The 20,271-nt window shown below is 44.4% G+C and overlaps 1 protein-coding gene across 3 annotated transcripts in view; it reads right to left on the bottom strand.

The window, feature by feature from the left end:
- The window catches only part of chl1b (cell adhesion molecule L1-like b), a 62,239-nt gene extending 48,468 nt beyond the window's left edge, over nt 1-13,771 (bottom strand). For all 3 annotated transcript variants that reach the window (XM_031853696.1, XM_031853962.1, XM_031853877.1), the window contains exon 1: nt 13,563-13,771. The gene's annotated coding sequence lies outside the window, so the exon portion shown is untranslated. The remainder of the gene's footprint in view (nt 1-13,562) is intronic.
- Nucleotides 13,772-20,271: the final 6,500 nt, after the last annotated feature.

The raw sequence follows: 20,271 nt of genomic DNA, 5'->3' as shown, positions 1-20,271 counted from the left end.
AATGTGCCGAGGCAGCAGGAACGGGGACAGCCATTAGTGTCCACAGCAGCACAGCTCTAATGATGATGGCTGTGGACTTGCTGCGCTCTGCATTCTGGAGTGCCGGAGCGCCTCGGCTCTGGTCAGACGGGGAAGGATTCTCCAACGCGCTCTTCTGAAGATAGCCGTCTCGCTTACTGGGTCAAGAAAGGAACCGAAATGGCTCCGAACAATATTCCTTTGATGCAATGAAGCACATACAGCTTAAATCAAACCTCTTTTTTCTCTCTTTCCTGTGAATGTTTTACACTGTTTACATCCTCACCTCATATCCCTTGTTCTACAAATAGGCAGTGCGAAGGAAAAGCATCTTGACAGTAAAAGAATCAAAGCAGCAGACTGCAGTGGCCGACCCCGGGCTTCTAACTGGGTACTGTTTACTGACAGTGACAGAGAAGCAAATCTATGCCATCACTCTAATGGCCCCATCTCCTGCAGCAGGAAACTGGAGACATGCAGACTTATAAATCAGCCACTGTGTGGGGGGAAAGAAAAGCCATTTTGATACCATTTTCACCACTTATTGAGCAAAACAAATCCCCCTCTGGTTCCTGTTGGAGCCGGCGTGGGGTCTTTATCGTGGGCTCCCCCACCTGGAGCTATGCTTATAGCTATGCTTATGGTCGGCTTCGTCAGTATTGGCGCCCATTTCACAGTTTACAGAAAAGGAGACAGACAGACGTGACTGCACTGGCAATACGCACACGCCCAGCAACGGTATGCTCCTCCAGACGCATACAATGTGAATGACGGTCTCTATACAGTAGATGACTATCCATCACTCTATAGCAGCACATATGCAGTGTTTTTTTCCCCCCGTCTCTAAGTAAGCATGCACGTGATGTAGAGCGATCCAGACCTAGTAGATTATTCTGTCATTTTGTGACTAATTCTTTCAATCACAGCTGTTCTGCCATCTGTGTTTGAAAACCATGAAGATAATTTAGATCACAGCTCAACACCAGACAGTGCAGGCAGGGCGGTTGCACTGGTGCCCGTGGGTTGGGTGGACCTCAGAGCGAGTTATTCCAAATACCGTAGCCTAGGTATGTATGTGTATGTATCTGTGTTTCATAACTAGTAGCGGACAACATTCGTACGGATCGCTGACCGGTTCGGCACGCATGTGAACCGTGGATTAATTACACAGTTTAACGTTAACCATCACAGTGTGAAATAAAGTTTCTGCCGGTTTTTGGTCGGTTCCGTCACGGCAGCTTGAGCTATGTATGCAGAACGGCATGAATGGCATGGAGGGAGGAGGACCCCGGTCATCTGCAGAGCTTAGAGCGGGTCCGAGGATCAGCAGAGTTTTAATTTGACATTAGATGACCGGGCATCATCAGTCCACTCGATGGGGGCATATTCCTCAGGCTCTTCCCTCTGGGCATTCCGTTTTTCTAAACTTCTAAACATACAGGTAAAAGTTGACCTCTGCAGTTAACCCATCCTAAGCATTTAGGCTGCTGTGAAGCGCCCTGCTTCGATGTCTCGCTCAACAACACCACGACGGTAGGAGCGGGAAATCCAACTGCCAACCCTGTGGTTGAAGGACAACCCCCTCTACCACCTGAGCAACAGCTTTATTGATGAAGCTTTACTGGGAGACATGACTTCAATGTGCACCCATCACCAGCCTCAGGTAGCCAGCCAGAAAATTATAAAACAAAACAAAAAATGTAATTAACATTAGCTGAAAGGACTACGAACTATTCAAAGCATTTTGATCCATATAAGCGGTCCATTGCTGTAACCGAGATTAATATAAACTGTTTCCTTACACCACTGGCCAGTATCAGTGTGTACCAATGACAGATTAATATAGCGTTACATTTTCAAGCAACATCTTTGAATAATATCTGATTAGTACAAATGTTTTTTATCTCTATCGCGGTGTGTAAAAAACCAAAGACTACAAAAAGCGTCCCTAAAGTCCTTTACAACTCCCCTAAGCAGCAGATCAAAACTCCACCGCTGTGATTGCTGTAAAAACACTCCTCTCTTCACTGTGATGCTAACATGCCTCTGTCAATTTACAAACGGAGCATCAGTTTCTCTTTGTGAAGTAAAGACACACACACACACACACACACAGGAGAACACGCCATGTTTTTGAATAGTTCTTTACACTCTGGTCGTGTAGCGAATGAGAGGAAGGATGTCGCTTACTTCACGACTGAGGCGGCTGAAACCAACACAAAAGAGGAGCGGCTTTGGTGTAAACAGGGTTGAAAGATGAGGGTTGCGTAAATGGGAAGAAAAGAGCGTCCCACCGTTGCCAAAAAAAATAAGCATGAAGCTTCTTTGAGAGACAGCAAAGTATGTCCATGCTCGCTGGAAGGAATGCGGTCTGTTCTTTTATGAAGAGGGGAAGTGTCTGCCAGAGGGCCGGCCTTCAGAGAAAGGCACAATGCACAGGGTTAATAGCAGTGCTTCTGGCACACTTTCGACCCTGGCTACAATCCCATCACACTGCAGGTGGTGGATAAAATAAAATAAAAGGGGGTCTCAAGTATTAACCGGGCCTCTGTGTGTTAGTAATGACGATTCGACACAGAACAACAGAGGAAGACTTGCCCGTAACCTTCAAACTCTCCTCACCTCTTCCGCTGAACCACAGGAGGATGCGAAGCCATCTGTAGCTTTTGGTTTCGGTTGCGAATGGGGAACCGGGGACTGATCTCGCCGCTCGGGGACATGATCCAAATGTTTCGACAGCAGGTGAGTTAAACCACACAGCAGAGCCGAGGGGCCTATGCAGCACCAGTTCGACAAGAAGACAAGAACACGCACCCTGGGGGGAATCAGACTCCTGGACAGACCTCCGCGACGGCATGTTGGCCGGTGCTTCACCCCACTTCACACTCTGAAAAAGGAGAATCACAAATCCACGACACAGGGCGCAAACTGTGCCTCAGCTGGGACCAAGTGGTTGTTAGAAAAGGGGATTACTGAGGTGTAAAACGGTTTAAAAAACAGGGGGTATGAATTTATTATCGGCGGCGGAGGGGTAGGCACGCGTGAATTCATCAGCTGTCAGGTAACTGACAGACCTCAAGGCTAATGGTGTCAATTATACGGGCTTTCTGGGGTGATCTCTGCAAACATCCCGCCTCAAACTGTCATCACATAAGCCCCCCCCCCCCTCCCCCCGGTATTATCATGACCCCTGCGGAGCTGGCAGTCTCTTGTTTGACTACTCTGTGAGAGGTGGATAAATCACAGGAGTGACATCAACATGACTTGAAAGTTCCAGATTAATATGTGTATTTCTCAAGTGGAAACATATGGAAAACAGGTGTTATTCCTTTTTTAGTGACACCGGAGCCACGGGGGATATTGAGCCCCATTTTAGGACTGCACATAAAAATCAGTTTGCACTACAATTCAATCTGTAGCATAGAGTCAAAAGAGGCCCATGCTGTACAGTGGCAGAGCTCTGATGTAGTGTGAACTCTCCCTTGGTGTTTCTTTGTTAGTGTTAAAAGTTCATAGGAACACCACTCTGCACTTTCTCTCCAATGTGAAGAAACATTATTTTTTCTTTAACTCTATTTAATTAATTCACGAGAAAAGCCACCACACATGAATGACTACAATTTAATCTTCAGTTTTTGAGGGAACTTGTGAGACTCGCGTGGTCTCTGGGCGGTGTGCGGCTGCGGCGCACTCCGAAACAAAGTTAGACGACAATTTCGCCGAGTAATAACCCCCCCGCTCCTGTTATCATACGTTTGGCAGATGCAAGAGAATTAGAGGCAAAGCCTCCGACAGAGCGCGCGCTCTCTCTCTCTCTCTCTCTCTCTCTCTCTAAATCACGGCGGCCTGAAGTCAATTTAAATGCAAATGTCAACGTTTAAGACAACGTGCCGCCTACAGAGTTACAGAGTTCAAGGAGTCGCGGCACGGAAGTTGAATCATACGGCAGAACACCTCCCTGACGTCCTTGCCCGGGAAGATGACGCACGAGGCCTCTGGACATCGCGACACACCGGCGGAAACCGGAAGGGTCAGCAGAAAGCCCCGGAGCAGTGAGAATCCATCCAAAAAGCCTGTGTTGCATGTCACAGGAAGACTGATGGGGCATTTCCAGGCTGAAGCCCGGGATATCAAAGCAGGATTTCTCTCGGATCACCTCTATTGATCTGTTTTTGTTTCTCAAAGCCGCCGCTTCAAGCCTCTAAGCCATTTCAAATTGGCAAAGCTCTCACACTGAAGTGGTGTAGGGTTTGTTCATGCACACACTTGAAGATTTTGATGGAGCTACAAAAATTCTGGCTCGGACCGATGTGGATTCTTGCCAGGTGCTGAACTACTGGAGAATGTAGTGAACCCAAAGCAGATTCTAACACATGTCAGCTGTTGATCAAGAACCGGAGGAGTATTTTATCATCTCTGCTGTGGAAAAAACAGTAAAATAATGTGTAAAATCTGCCAAAAATAATTTGCAAGGAAGAGTAACACAACCCCAGATGAAGGGATTCTACATTGATGAATGTATTACTGAGCTGCTATAAAGTGTTTGCTCCTCTTAATATCAACAGGATTAATCTGAAACAAACATGTGTTTCATTCCCGCAACACATCTGCAATTCTCCATCATTTGGCAGTTAATCACGTGTTGTCTCTGCGACAGAACAATGTCATCATCATTTTTCCTGCTCCCCTCCCGTTATGAGATTTTCTCCTTACGCCGTGCATTTTGTTAAGTTTACTGTACTGGTTTATTTACAGACATTCTTTATTTGTCTTGCCTGCTCTGGAGAAATAGTTCTTACAACGCACACAAATATACAATGTTTTCTCCCTCTCTGGATCACGGCGGATAGAAAAAACCTGCAGCTGTTTCTCTCTGGAACAAGGCATGGATGCTATTTCAAGAAGAACCTGAAAAGGCTTTGGGTCAGTGAACCAATTTCACTATTGCCATCTATTTTCTGCTACACTATAAAAGAGAAGTGAGGTTCAAACAAACAAATGCATGTAAGTAATCTACCAGTGCACTATCCCAGCATTGAAAGAGGAGTTCAACGCTGCTACGTTAGAGTGTTTGCTTGCTATTTACTAAAAGGAAAATAATTCCAATTATAGCGGGTGGCATTTCATAATGAGCACTAGACTCCGAATTAGCCTTACTCTAGTAGTTGTGTTCAGGAACGCCTGCATTACACTGATTAGCTAATGCAATTAAAGCAGTATTTACCCCTTCCACTTCCCTCTTGAGCGTTCCAATGAGTCAATTTGTGACTAAAATGCTCAATAATTTAGTACCCAGCTATTTTCTCTAAGCCTCAACATCATAACAGCTCTACCTAACCAGCATGAGAGCCCATGACTGGTCTCATTTTGCCGGCAAAACCATCCCCCGACGTTCATTAGAAGTCCACTAACCGCGGGAAAATGTTACAAGGTGATCGTTTGCGAACCGATACGAGGCCATAAAAACGTGCTCTGCAAGAAGTCTCGGTTTCTACCCCCCCAAAAAAAATCTGGAGCTGTAAAAATAATGAGGTCAAGGGGATCTGTGGTTCATAGCTGGTGGTCTTCGGGTCACACTTGTAAAAATAAAAAAAGAAATGCAGAGTGGGGCTCCCCCCAAGCTGATGAATTAATTTGGATTCATACCAGCTTGGCAAGATTCTTTCACTCAACATTTGCTGGATCTGGGGGGGAGTGAATCTAAGAAATAGACATGCTGAGTTCTGGCTCTTTGTAGAGGGCCCTAAAGGACCTCTGAACAGACTTTCACAACATTACAAATTGCTGAAAATTGTAGATATGAGGAAATGAATCAAGTTCGGAGACATAAAAAGGGCCGTTATGTCCTTGTATCAAAATACTACAATGGTGTACCGAATGGCCAAAACCAGAACACTGCTTGAGGACCACTCTCTCTTATCAGGGTTTTTATATTGTGAATTAAGATCTATAAAATCTTGTATCTCCATAAGGATTAGGAGAATTTGTTTGTCCGCACCAGCTACGATCAAACCTAAATGACATTTTGGTGCAAGTGAATCCACGCAGCTGCGACGGAAAACCAAAACAGCATTATAGTCCTTGCCCGTGAGTTAGCCCACTTAGCAAAATCAAGCTTGATCTGCTCCCTAATCTTCCATTTGGAGGATAGTGCTGTGCTTGACTCCCGGGCCTTGCTTGGCCGGTAAACGGGCTCTCACCATGCACAGCAGACACCCGGGCTCGCATGTTCGCACCAAATCAACACAGGTGGAGCTGCACCGACTCGGGGCCCCCAGCGGTCCACTTACAGCACCCACCGGAGCCCGACGCGGTGTAATGAGGTCCCCTGGGGAAGCCTCTGGACATAGAGCGCTGCTGCCCTCACTGCAGACCCCGTCACACTGACACATAGTGCTCGCCTACTTCGAGACAGATTGCCACAGTATCTCGTAAAAATTATCAAGTACACATTTGCGAGGTACCATATCACATTCTTGACATTTTTTGGGGGGGATATATGCAAAGCAAATTTATGGTGTCGTGTGAATAGCGGAGGGAGCTTCCTGATGTGTATGGACCTTTTTCAGAGTAGACATTTTGGCGTGTCATAGCAGGGAAATAATTAGTCATATTCATTGTCCCCAGATGACGGATTTTCCTCTAACAGCACTTTGAGGTCGATATTTGTGGGATGAAAAGTCTCGACAATTGTTGGATGGATTGCCTGGAAATCTGATGCAGGCGTTGATGCCTCCCCTTAGGATGCATTGTATTAACTTTGAGGATCCTCTTTCATCAAGTGGCACCATCAGGCGAACAGTTCTACTTGTCCAATATTTTGGTTTATGACCAGACACATGCATAACTAATGGCACTCCCTTCAGTCTCAGCTGTACTCTGTTCAGTAGGAATGAGCAAGTACACCATTATCTGTAACAGTATCTGTTCAACCAACTGAACTATCCATGTCTGTATCCTACTCGCAATGGGCGGAGTTTAAACAGGAAGCGGGTGTGGCTTGACCAGAAGTCGATATTTAAAGCATGAAACTGATACGGGTTGATCAGAAGTTGCTATATTTATTAATTATTATAGAACTATTTACAGAGTTCTTAGAGCTAGCGGAGAACATGGTAAGCATTATACCTGCATCAGCATATTAGCACTGTCATTGTTTAGCTTAAAGCTAGCATGGCTGTAGCTTGTTTCCTACAGAATCCTTTTATTCTACTTAAAAAAAAGAGGCCAAATTTCTCAAATATATGCAGAAGATGAAGCAGCCATTAAAGTAGATATATTACTAAATATTAAGCATTTGAGAGTTTTTTACGCGGAAGTCAATTAAATGATTTTTTGTTGCTGCTCTGTTTTATACGATTGATTTTGGTTTCATACTGCTTTTTGGACAAAACAAGCAATTTGTTGCTGTGGCAAACCGTGATGGACAATCCCATCAAACGAGCTGCCGAACAGCACAGCATCGTATTAAGAAGCGTGTTTCACTTTCTGTCCCGGTACGTCCCCTGCCTGTCACATGTGTCCGGCTTCGTCCTCGGTGCCCTTCACTTCCATGTCCCAGGGGTCCCCTTGCAACCTTATCCGAGTGGCCACGCACAATACCCTTCATGGGACACAAAGCCAATGATACCGCGCTCCTCTGTTCCATTCTCTACATTTGTCACTTTTATTCCAGCGGTCTTTGTTCGCCTTACCTCCGTATGCATGACTTATCCCAAATTGAGCCTCGCAATTGAAATGGAAATCATCCCTGTTTCCCAGTGACTTAAGGGCAATAACTTCTTACTCTTTGAGGCATAGATGTCATGTTTGTTGTTCCTTGGAGAATCTTATGATTGTGTTGCCCTTTTCACCAAGGTATTTTTATTTATTTTTATATTTCTAGACGACGTGTACGCTGTGATTCAACAGCAGCTTTATAAATCTGAGCGGGCATGCAAGAATGGGGACAACACGATTGGAAAATGGGTTTTGAAGCTGACAGCAATGCACAGCGGGATTAGAATTCTCCTCATAAAACACCATCGTGTTGGTTCTCTTTAATGGTTACGGTTGTCATGTGAGCATAATCTGAGTTGATTAATTAAACATAAAAGAAATTACAATTCTAGCGCCATGTGAGGCAGAAGAACAGCACTGTCTTTGCACTAAATCCAGTAGAGGAAGGAATACTCCCATAAAAAAAAAGAAGCACATTCACAAACAGTCTGGAGAAAAGGATAACAACAAGTGGAGAACGTGTGTCACTTGGGCACAACAATAACGCAACATTCTTATTTATTTCCTTTTCTGAATGAAGACATGTGAACACAAGACATTACGAAGGACATGAAAAGCCTGAAGCTGGAGGCAAACACCAATAAGTCAGGGTTTAAAAATGCCTCGGTGCCACGGAGAGAGGACGATCTATACCTTCAGTGCGTAACACGCCGGCGGTGTGGGCCGCTGACCCCTCACCCCCTGCTGCTCCGAAAAAAAGAAGCGCTGACGATATGAGATAACGCTGACCTCACTGCAGGTTTGTCCTTCAGTGTTAACTGCACCGATTAATTGTTCGTGCAGCGCGAGAAGCTATTGATCACGTTAACCCAGTGGCCCCAATGATGCAGTGGGCTGTTAAAAAATAAATAAACCTTGATTCCGATGATAAGCGCCTCTTATCTTTGCATCTCCTCCCCCATCAGAGGCTCCGCGTGCAGGGAATCATCTCCAACACTCCCCTATCTCTCCTCTGAACCGGTCGCAGGTTTCATAAAAATAAATACAGAAATCTGGCAGATAAATATGCACACTGACGGAGAGCATGCGAAGGATATGAATATTTTATAGGGCCAAACACATTTTCAGAACACGCTGGCTCGAGTGTGCCTTCCCTGGCTGTCACCTGTGACAAACATGAAAGAGGAGGGCTCAGGTACGGCACTCTCAACTCTGCCCGCGGCGCAGGAGGGGGGGGGTCGCGACTGTGATTGCTTGTAGTGCCAGGAGCCTGACCGGAACCTCAATCAGGGCCCCGGGTACTTGCTGGGCTCCGCACCTTCCAGCCAACACGCTTCTCAACATCTCAACACGGCCTTGTATCAGGGCAATGGTTGTCATAATCACAGTTTAGGGTTGAGACGTTATAGCCACGGATCGGCGTACCTCACGCAGCTGCGAGGACAAATCTTCCCCAAATTTTTTCCCAAACACCTTTCAGACGCTTAAATGGACGATCAGCCTGACGCAGCGATTCGCTCCCACTTGCTGTTGTTCAGACTGCTCTTTTCTAATCTCAAACAGCCATCTGATACTGCAGATTCCATCTGACAGACTGAATCACAGTCTGAAATTGCATTGCCGATGCTCATGAAGAGATGCATCTACTACAGTCGGTGCACAGATAAGACACAGTCGAACATTTGGGAGTGGTTTGAATGCACACATTCGCAGACGGGATCTATCAGAAACCCTCTAAATCAAACGCTGAAAGATTTGGGTTTCAGCTTCACTTGCACCTGTATCGTATCACCAGGGTTGGGGGGTTGGGGCCTCGGCCACGCTGAATCTCGATACATACAGTACATCTTTCAGTCTGCACTGTTAAAGCCCAGGTGTACACAGTTACAGCACAATGAAAGGGCTCTCTGTGTCGCTCCCTTTCACTCTCGACCCCTAAAAGAGCGAGCACACACACTGTAAGCACCAACATTTTCGTAGCGAGGCAAACGCAGAACAGGTGAAGAAATGATCTTTCACATCTTCAATGCGCTTCACTCTGAACATATGGCCAGTTGGAGAAGCTTGTGTCGAGGGTGGTAAAACAACACAGCAAGTTGTGAGGTGAGTTGTGGGGTGTTTTCATCACTCGTCTGTGTGACTTTTAGGCGAACTAACTGAAAACACACTGTGAAAGGTTAACAGGTCACAAGGTAGCCCCGCCCTAAAGCATACTCTGCTTTATGGTCTGTTTGACTCGAAATGGACCATAATTTACTAAATGAACATCATGCTGTATTGAAGAAGACTTGAAACTAGAGATTGAGACCATAAACTCATGTTTACAATGTTTACTGAGGTAATAAATCAAGTGAGAAGTAGAGTCATTTTCTCATAGACTTCCATACAATCTGACTTATTTTTGCAACCGGAGGAGTCGCCCCCTGCTGACCACTAAGAAGAAATGCAGGTTTAATGCACTTCCACATTGGCTTCATTTTCAGAGATGGAGGTTGCCGCCTGATCAGAACTCTCCGCTCTTGATCTCAACTACACACCTGTAGAGACTGACAGCTTCTTACACGGTGGCGACACCATCATGAAGACAAAATCTGTCCCACGGACAGACATGTAAACACCTGGCAAAGCACTCAAAACCACTTCTGTGGTAGTCCCTGCTCCAGTTGGTGTTCCAAGACCACATTTTTTAACCACGATGACTCACACACAGACTCACAACGTGACACAACAACACCAGCCACACACAGCCGCATGGCAATTCCTATCGCGCCCACTTACTCTGGAATAATCTCTGATATTAGACAATCTGACTCCATCGACATCTTTAAATCCAAACTCCTATTTTTTTTCGCCCTAACTCTGTTAGTTGCATATTCTTTTGATTGCTTCCGTCCTGTTGCCATTAACTGTCTGGCTAGCCGGTCTGAAAGCCTTAATAATGATTATCAAGCCGAGTGCCTCATGTTTGTCCTGCCGATGAGAATACTTCAAACTTTCTGAAAGCCACTGCCTCTCTCTAACCCTGTTTGTTTGTGTCCCACAAGAGCATGACTTTCTCTCTTCCTCTCTCTCTTCTCCCTCTTTCTCCCCCTAGTCTCTTCTCCTCCTTGTTTTCTCTTTTCACTCAGGCTTCTCCATGCCCCTCTCTCTCTCTCTATTTTCTCTCTCTCTCGGCTCTCTGTACCTCACTCCAGATGTTTGGATCTGGCACTGGTTTTCTTTCTCCTACCTGTGTGAATGCTGTGCTTGAGCTTTGCCTCTAGTGTGTTTGTGTAGCCCGTCCCTCTTTCCAGCTCGCCATGGTGGATTGAAGATCATGTGGGCTCAGGTTTGTCTGAAGTTGCCCGACATCCTGCCGGATCCTTAGTCTTTACCTGTGTTTACAATCTATGTGTCATCCTCATACTTAAGCTATGTTGATCTATTCCGTACACACATCTGTTGCGTGTCCGTCCGTCCTGGATGAGGGAACCCTCCTCTGTTCCTCTTCCTGACATTTCTTACCTTTTTTTTTCTCCTTTTAAAGGTTTTGTTTTTGGGAGTTTGTCCTTATCCGAACCGAGTCTTAGGATAGAAGGTGTCATTTGCTGTTCAGGTTGTAAAACCCCTTGTGGCAATCTTTTGATATTGGGATATATGAATAAAGTTGACTTCACTAGATATCCACAGTTGCTGTAACCGGGTGTATCTCCACATATGAGCTGACATTTGTTGGCGGCGGAGAATATGGCAAAGAACGAGTTGGGCTGCAGCTACAAAGGATGTTCTGTTTCCCGTATTTTGTAATCTAAATGATTTAAAAAGGCTGAAAACGGTCCATGAAATGCGTCGGGTCGGAGCTGCATATTAAGTGGTCGAGAGGGGGCCGGCTGACACCGACCGGCTGGGAGATGGTCGACACTTTGCTTGTCCAATTACTGGCTCTCGCTCAAATTGTTTGGTGAGAAGCATTCGACCTACTTCTGGAAACAAAGCACCACTGCCCTGAATACAGAGAGGCTGGGCACCACGTGTGATGACAAGTGCCATTAGAGGCTCTTGTCTTTGGCCTAGAAATGGAATCCGGCCAACTCACCTGATGTGGGGATCATTTCGGCTGGGAACACAGGACAAGGTGTCGGCCTGACGGGATGACCGCGACACAACTCAAACACTACTTAAGAGCAGCTTGAGATGATTGCATTCACTAATGGCAGTCTGACCTTCAGAAGGTCTTTGTGTTTAACAAGCACTGCTGGTTCTACTAGGAGTGTTTGTTTTTTTGTTGTTGAAAATGTACCACAAACTGCTACACGCAATATATAGGCCAAGCTGATTTTGTTGTGAGCAATAACAGAAAAAGCATCAAAAGGAAGGCAACTATTAGAATATGGGTAAACTATGAAACACGTCTGTTTCCTGGGATTCCCTCAAAGGCATAATCTATAATGAGACACTACACAACAACGCTGAGGAAACATTTGAGTTTGCGGCACAAATTTGCATACATTGTAAATATTCATACTGAGGGAAATCACTGTGTTAACCACGTGAGAAACGCCTGGTGTACAAATGCAACACGTCAGGCACAGGAGCCCGATGCACAACGGTTCCACCCGCATCCCCGTCAATTACCAAAGCTCTGTAGGAAGCCAGCACAACGCCAAGCCTTCTGATGTGAATATCACTATAATGCGATTTTAATCGCACTCATCTGCGCCTCATCGCTCATTCTAATCACAGGTCCGGCATGCTTTTACACTTGTGCAACAGTGTAGTGAAGAGCATTGTAATGTTAGTGTGGAGAAGGGTTGTAGTCTGTGTTTTCTTTTTTCTCAAATATGCATTGTTAGTGCTTTGTCGAATGAGATGGAAAAACAAAATTATTTTTCTTCTCCAGAGTAAAAAAAACAACTTTCACAGGCTTTCAGTGCTGTTCGAGTGCCACACGACACCACTTACCTGTTCACAGTAAAATAATAAATCTGCTGAAATGGCACATGCAGTTTTTACATTAAAAAGCTGCACACCAAATATCCCTGAAGCTCAGCCATCAGCAGGGCGTCTACACAGATGCATTTCCCCTACTGAACAGAACTACCTGCCACATGCAGGATGACATGTATGCATTTAGATAATGCTATTCACCACACTGGATGACGAGGTTATGATTCAGTTCTGCGGCTCAGCGTTCAGCACCAGAGCCGGTGATAAGCAGGCTGAGATCACTACTGTGTAATGGGCAGTGTGCTGGTAAATAAGAGGGATGGCAGTGGGTGATCTCCAGACAGTGATTATTATCAGGCATCACAGGCAGTCACAATGAATAAGGGAGAGAAAAGAAATGTCAGAGTGACATTAATTCACACTTATCATCTCAAGTACAGCATCAAGTAGTTTGAATTTTAATTTAAAATGGTCTGAAAGCTCCATGATATTTTTTTTCCTTGTGGAAAAAGAGGGATAATTCTGCACCTGCAAGGTGTGTGAACCTGGTTAAGGATAGCCCTCCACCGGCTCATCTCCCACACTGCGAGTCCAGTTATTTATTCCACTCGTGAAGATATTACAACAGCAGTCGTGACTACACCACCCCCCCATTCTTTACATGCATTATTTTATTCCAGTTTTCAACCCCCCGCCAAGAAGAGTAACACCGACACGGTGCGCACGGTGCCTGCTCGAATCCCGGCACCCGCTCGCGAGCTCCGCGGTCAAAAGCTGTAACAATTTGTAACAAGTGCCAGAAACTAACAACACTCAAGGGGGAGATAAAAATGTCAAAATGTACTCTTTTTTTTCTCCGGTGATGTAAAAAGCAAACACAGAAATGGCATAAAACTCACCTTTAGGTGCAACTCATGTCGTGGCACAGCCGTTGAGAAAGTTGAATTTTCTCCTCCACCGCTGGAAGAGAGAGGAGCAGAGAGGGAGGATTTCACCGTGCGCGTATCGCCGCTTTGCCTCGCAGTTGGTCTGAACCGGAGTACCTCCCTCCTCCCTTGGATGCTACTATCACTTCACCACCACCAGCACCACCCTCCACCCCCCTCGCCTCTGTAAGAAAAAAAAAAAACTAATAGCGGTTTCTTCCTCCTCCTCCTCCTCCTCCTCCTCCACAATGACAGACCCAAAGAAAAGAAGGGACCCTATCGCAGTCAATAGGTTTTACAAAACCCCATGGCAACGCTGAAAACCCGCGAGCAACTTCCCCACGTTGTGACCGGGTTAAAGCGCCCCCCCCCAAAAAAACAGTGACAGCGATGTTATTCCCACCGAGAAGCAGGGTTTGTTTTTGTTTTTTATAGCGGGAGGAGGCGAGACTGGACGAGAGGAGGGAGCACTAAAGCTGCTCACATATGGAGGGGACGAAATAACACTTAAAGTCCGTGTAGCGCCGGTGGATGAAAGGCGCAACAGACGCCAAGTGGTTTACATCTCAGTAGTGAACTTGTGTTACCTGCTCATGGTCCTTGTCATACACATAATAATGTGTAATATTCCTATTTGGGTGTATTGGTTTTGGTTCTATATATATATATATATATATATATATATGTAACAGTTCTATTACATATTTAGATTTGTATTAAAATACGTGTTTATTTTACTAGTAAAAGTTTACCAAAGCACTGTCCTGTCCATGGAATGCATACTATATTCTTCCATTGGCCCAAGATGGGAGGGGGGGTTGGAGGAGGGAGGGGGGTCACCCACTCCTACCCATGCTATACCTTGTTGCATAACTCCATCTGACACATTTTTCAAATAAAATGGTGTGTTTTGCATTTGTGTTGTATATTTGAGATTAAACGATAAAAACTGTTTTGGTGTTTAAAGTCCAGTTTTTGCTCGAGATTTTCATCAGGGTCAGATCAGGGTCGCCAAGTAAATTGGGAGAATTTCTTCCATTATCTTTCATTCAACATCCATATCCGCAGTACACCGCTGAGCCACATGAGGAAGCCTGAATCTTCGTATCGTTCTGATAATTGTAGCCATACTTTTACCACTGAACCTAACAGGCTTGCATAGATTCTGTCTGTTTAAGTTATGAGAGGACAAAACGAGAGCCTGTTAACGCTTAAACGCGCTCTTATGATTTACTCATAAGGCCTATTGTGAATTGGGTCGCGACGGTTTCTCATTTTGAAAAAGTGGAAACAAGTTTGAGAAACACTGCTGTAGCCTCCCAGCCTCAGACTGTAATGAAAAATCATGTTATTCACACCTCTGTCTTCAGGACAAACTGGGCTATCTGATTATCTACGCTACAGTGACATCACCATGAATACTAAAGAAAAACAAATAGAAATTGAATCTCAGATAGTTATTCAAAGCACACATAATACAATGGTGAACGAGGCTTTTGGCTTTTAAAATGTGTTCTTCTGCTTTGATCCGAGGGGAAAAACAAACAAACATTGTAGCCAACATAGATCTAGAAATATGTACATTACTGGAGCCCAATAATATGTATGAAAATCAACTACATATAGTTAATTTCTTGATGTGCTCACAAAACCACCTGTTGGCGAGTGTAGAACAGGCAGAACTATTTCAGATGATCTCAACCATGTAGTCTGTGATATGGGCTGCTGTAGTTTGTGATTGTGTTGTGAGTCAATTTATGAAATGTGTGTAAATTAATCCTTTAGTCAAAAATTGTATCATAATATAATAATGTCAGGAGAGGCAATATTAGTGTTGTAAGTGCCATTGTCATGTTTGTGAATGTGTGACGAATCTGCCGACAGTCGGCAAAAACACTGTAAAATCTACACAGTCAGATCTACACAGTGAAAAAAGTCCTTGTTCATAACATCAGATGGTCTCATTTTTTGAGATGCAATTTTTGCAAGAACAAAGAATTATTTGAGCGACATTGTGTTCTACAGCTACCAAAGCTGAGAGCAGCACTCTGTAGTTCTTCCTCGTTCCAAGCGCGTCAGTGTGATGACGAAGAACAACAGATTTGCAGCTGCACCCTAGAGATACAGAGAACAAGCTGCAGGTGTGTTTCACACCATATACCCAACTTGGTTAGGTAGAGATATGTTTTCCATTTAGGTCTTGTGTTTCACTTTTTACTGCTCTGTGTTCGATATTCCCACCTGTTATTTATTGGGATGTTTCATTTTGTTATCTCTACTGCCTTTTGCTGTTAACATGTTATTTTATCTGATTTAATTGTACAGTACTTTGGTCAATCTGGTTGTTGGGTCCTATACTGTCTTCTGAAAACATGAATATGATTAATAAATTATTCCCTTATCTGTGAGAAGCTGAAAGGCAAAAACATTATCGGCCAGTTCTCCTCCTCTCCATTGCAATTTTTAGCCCATTTTTAAAATCGTGATGTTCTATTAGACTGTATTATGAAAACATACTATGGACATGTTCATGCCCATGAACAATAGAAGTAGATTACAATGTAAAGTAGATACAATATCTCAGCACTAAAAATTAACCATAATTTGATGTATCTTTCTATTTAACACAATTTAATCAACACCACTGAGGAGTCTATACAAAAGCAAGCATTTCAAGCGTGGCAAATTGTGTTCACTGCGTGGCTGTTAGATCGGATTGCATCGCGTTAACAAGTGTTCACGTCATTGTGTCAAGCGGCTGCATATCAACACTGTTCACTCCTTCCATCATAATGCCAGCCCGTGCGTTGTGGACTAATAGTGTCTGTGGGGATGTGTGATTTCGACACCTCTTGACACCGCAGGATCATTAACAGCTCTTTGCGTCAGGGAGAGGGCAGTAAAGGTCGGCTACAAATCAATTTATCCAATAACCTCAGACCCACGGACAGGAATGCAGAGGATTTCCAACCTGGAAATGGCAAAGGCGGGATCTTAGAGCCCTTTCACCGTTGCCAGTCGTGCTTGTCGGAGAAATATGAGCTGGCTAAACTAAACATTGACAACACGCTGTCTCCTTCTTTGACGGGGCGAAGTATACGTGTCAGGATCCCTGTGTGACCCGTTGTGTGTTACCTCTGTTTCCCCTGATCTCCTCTCCTCATGTGTTCCGTCATTCCCCTGTTTGTTATTGTGTGCCATGTGCTCTGTGTTTTTCCTCTGCCTCCAGACACCTCCCATGGCCACACCCCTGATTAGTGCACAGCTGCGGACACTCCAGCCGATTACCTCCTGCAGGCTGACACACCAGACTCCCACTAATCATTCCCCTGGCACTATATCGACCCTGGTCCTGCAGTCTGGGGTTGTCAGTTCATACAGTCTTTCACCTGCTTCAACCCCGTACCGTCTACCACCGCCCGTACCGTGCCTGCACTCCGGTGTCGGTCCACGGGTAACCACACCGTCGACCCTGCCTTCTGCACAGTGTAAAATAAAGTCTGTTCTGTACCTGAATCCTGTCTCGTGGTGTGTTATTGGGTCCTGTCCTGAACTCCCTTGACAGTACGTCTCTCTGAGGTGTATTTATGCTCCTGTTCAAGACTGAGAAAGTCGTCAGACTTCCTGAATCCTATGTGGATGAAGGAACGCTGTCCCTCTTCAGCTGAAAAGAATCCTGTGACTCTGTTTGTACTTAGTTGAATCTGTTAGTGCTCATGTTTGAAGACTTGTACACCCTTCATTTGTCTATATCTTATTCTGTAATAAATTGTTGAAGACGGAGAGCTTAAGATACTTTTGATTTCCACCACAGTGCTCAGAGGCTCGCTCACTGGCATTTCTGACTCAGTGGGTCCTTTTGAATATCTCTCTTATCAGACAACTGCGCTACCTAGTGACTGGTTACAGGGTCAACAACTAAAAGATTTTGTATTTAATAAAATAATCAATTGTTGTAGACAAGGCGTCTTGTCTTGATATAATGTCAAAGTCAGGAGATGGCTGTCACCTGTGCCGAGGTCTGTGTTCAGGTTCAGTGTGAACCTGACACCCGTCTAATTTTAGGTACACTACTACTACTTGTTATAATCTTCCTTCCCAACATGCTGTAAACACTGAAATTAAATCCTCTGGATTTTCTTTTACTCAAGTGCATATTTCCAATAGTATTTGTTCAGTTAACCATTCCCAGGATGAGATATACTATAAATGCTGTTTCACAGCCTTTCAAAGTCCACAGCGATCACTGGTCCTGAATCTGGGCTTTAACATTGCTTCATTCTAAACGGTGAACCTTTTTTTTTTTTTTTTTCTCACAAATATCTCCAAAGACAAGAGCTTTGAGGACTTTCCCACTGCAAACTGGTTCACGCTGTGAGGACACCTGAACAGGGAGGGGTCAAAACAGGGCTCAAAGGTAACCAAGTCACGAACAGAGTTCTGAGCCGGGTCGTCTTCCCGTTCTGTCCACAGCGGATTTGTCTTCGCCCGACTGGCACCACAAAGGGAAGAATAAGCCCCTCTCTGTTACACAAAGAGGGGAAATGAACAGATTGACTTGAATCCAAATAACCTGATTTGGGGTATCACAATCACACTGAATGGATTACACAATGGGTTTGACTGAGCAATAAATGTAACACGATACCTTTGTGAGGTGCTCCGTGTTTCGGTGAGTGCTCTTAACAAATCAAATTAGATTTGGTGGAACATCTGCTTCCTTTTTCTTCTTCTGTAAGCGGTAAATGCGATACAGTAGCTTAAGGCCCAGTCCTCGGCTGACCCGGCAGAGGCCCAGGTTAAAAGGTGGAATTCTATGAAAGTTGATTCAATATGTTCTTATTTTACAGATGGTGCCACCCTAAGAAATAGGTTACAAGCGCTGAAAACCCATTTTGGGACGTTTGGGACGTACAAAACACGTAGTTTAGTCATTTCACATGAAAGATTTCTAGTTTTTCATCGCTGTCTGCCCTCACATGTTTGAAGTGGGTGGGGCTTTGTTGGTAAAAAGTGATCTCACGGCCCGGCCCCTGTCAACCAAATCACAAACACCCACACAATGTTGTTGAGCAAGTACACTGAGTGCTTGGAGTGTTGACCTCTAAATAAATTATGCTCAAAAAGGTTGTTTTTTTCAAAGTTATTGTAACAATCAATAAGATAAGACATTTTTCAGCAATCGGCATTCAATATAATTAATGTATTTACATTAAAGTCGGTAATGACTTATACATAGTTGTTTTCATTTAAGTGGCAGAGTCCGCCATTTCCACGCTGGATTCATATATCGCATTCCGTACACTGTTTGCCAACATTTGCCGAGCTTCGCACAACAATCTGATGGACGTTCAAATCACTCACAATATGGACAGAGCGAAAGAAATGCTGGAAGCTGGAAGACCCTCATGCTGGTCCCAGTTTCAGCTACAACAGCAACATAGAGAGTTGTGTATACGGTGAGGACGGTGTGTTTGGTTGATCCATCGCGTGGACGGAAACGCATTATTCAGATGTGCCGAAAAAGCAACCCATATTTCATACTTTCAATTTCATATCAAGAGATGTTTTTCAGTTTTATAGCCTATTGTGACATATTGCCTTTTGGAACAGTGTTCTGTCAATGTTTGTGCAGTGTAATACAGAAGTATTTGAACTGTTCTTTCTATTTTGAAAATATTTGATCAAAGTTCAATTTAAAATGTATTTGAAACAGAGTTTTGTGGCTTTAAACCTCATTAAAACACATTTGTCATTTCTGATAAGTAAGCATATGTCAATACGGCTAGAACCGGCCAAAATGAAAGGTTTCACAGTTATTCTCTAAGCTTTTCACCAATCTATTAAATTGCTGGTTTTACACAATATGGTTGGATGTCGACGCACACGGTTGTAACGCTTGTTATAAAATATCCTGTAATACATTCTTTTCTCTCCAACATTTTCCTCCCTTTCATGGTGACATGTTGCTGGCCATATAGACCACAATTACTGGAGGGAAGCACACCCAAGATATGAAACCGTGGCACCTCCCCAGCTAGACGGGGCCGGGCCTCATTACGTGACAGAGAGATGTGAACTTTCCAACGGAGACCGAGCGAGGGGGAAAAGAATGAGCTGGTGCCGTCAACGTAACGGCTCTGAAAACAGTCCCTACGTTGTCAAAGGTGTCAAAGTTCACGGGCAGTGCATGAATGAATGCAGCCCCCCCATCGCCCCGCTTCCGTCTTGTTTTTCCTGATGTGGCCCCCCCCCCCACATCTCCCTCCTTCTCTATCATGGAACATCACTGTGGGGCAAAAATCCCCCTCATTGACGTCTGCGGGGCTGCATAATGAGAATAAATGAGCTGGAAGTAAATATGCAGGCTGTGTGCTGTTTGCCGCTCTATACCAGTCAGCCCATAGGCTTTCACCAAAAATTAAGATGGATTGTGTTGCCAAAAGCCCGTAACAATGCCGCACAGTGTTTTATTTATCTAAAGTGGAATTCAAAGGCCTTTTTTTCAAAGGATTTAACATGTATACATGTATTCCCATTTGGACAATTCTGTTTTCATCATTGTTGCTGCTTTTTATTTTCGAGTGAGTAAGATGGTGATGATCCAATGTGTTGAACTGCATTTGCAGCGTCATTTCACACTTAACACAAACAGTTCACACGTTTCAAATGTTTTTTTCAT

The sequence above is a fragment of the Anarrhichthys ocellatus genome, unplaced genomic scaffold (genome assembly GCF_004355925.1).
Source record: "Anarrhichthys ocellatus isolate YVR2014 unplaced genomic scaffold, GSC_Weel_1.0 scaffold1, whole genome shotgun sequence".
Classification (NCBI taxonomy): Eukaryota; Metazoa; Chordata; class Actinopteri; order Perciformes; family Anarhichadidae; genus Anarrhichthys; species Anarrhichthys ocellatus.
This window is presented reverse-complemented; position numbering and strand designations above follow the sequence as displayed.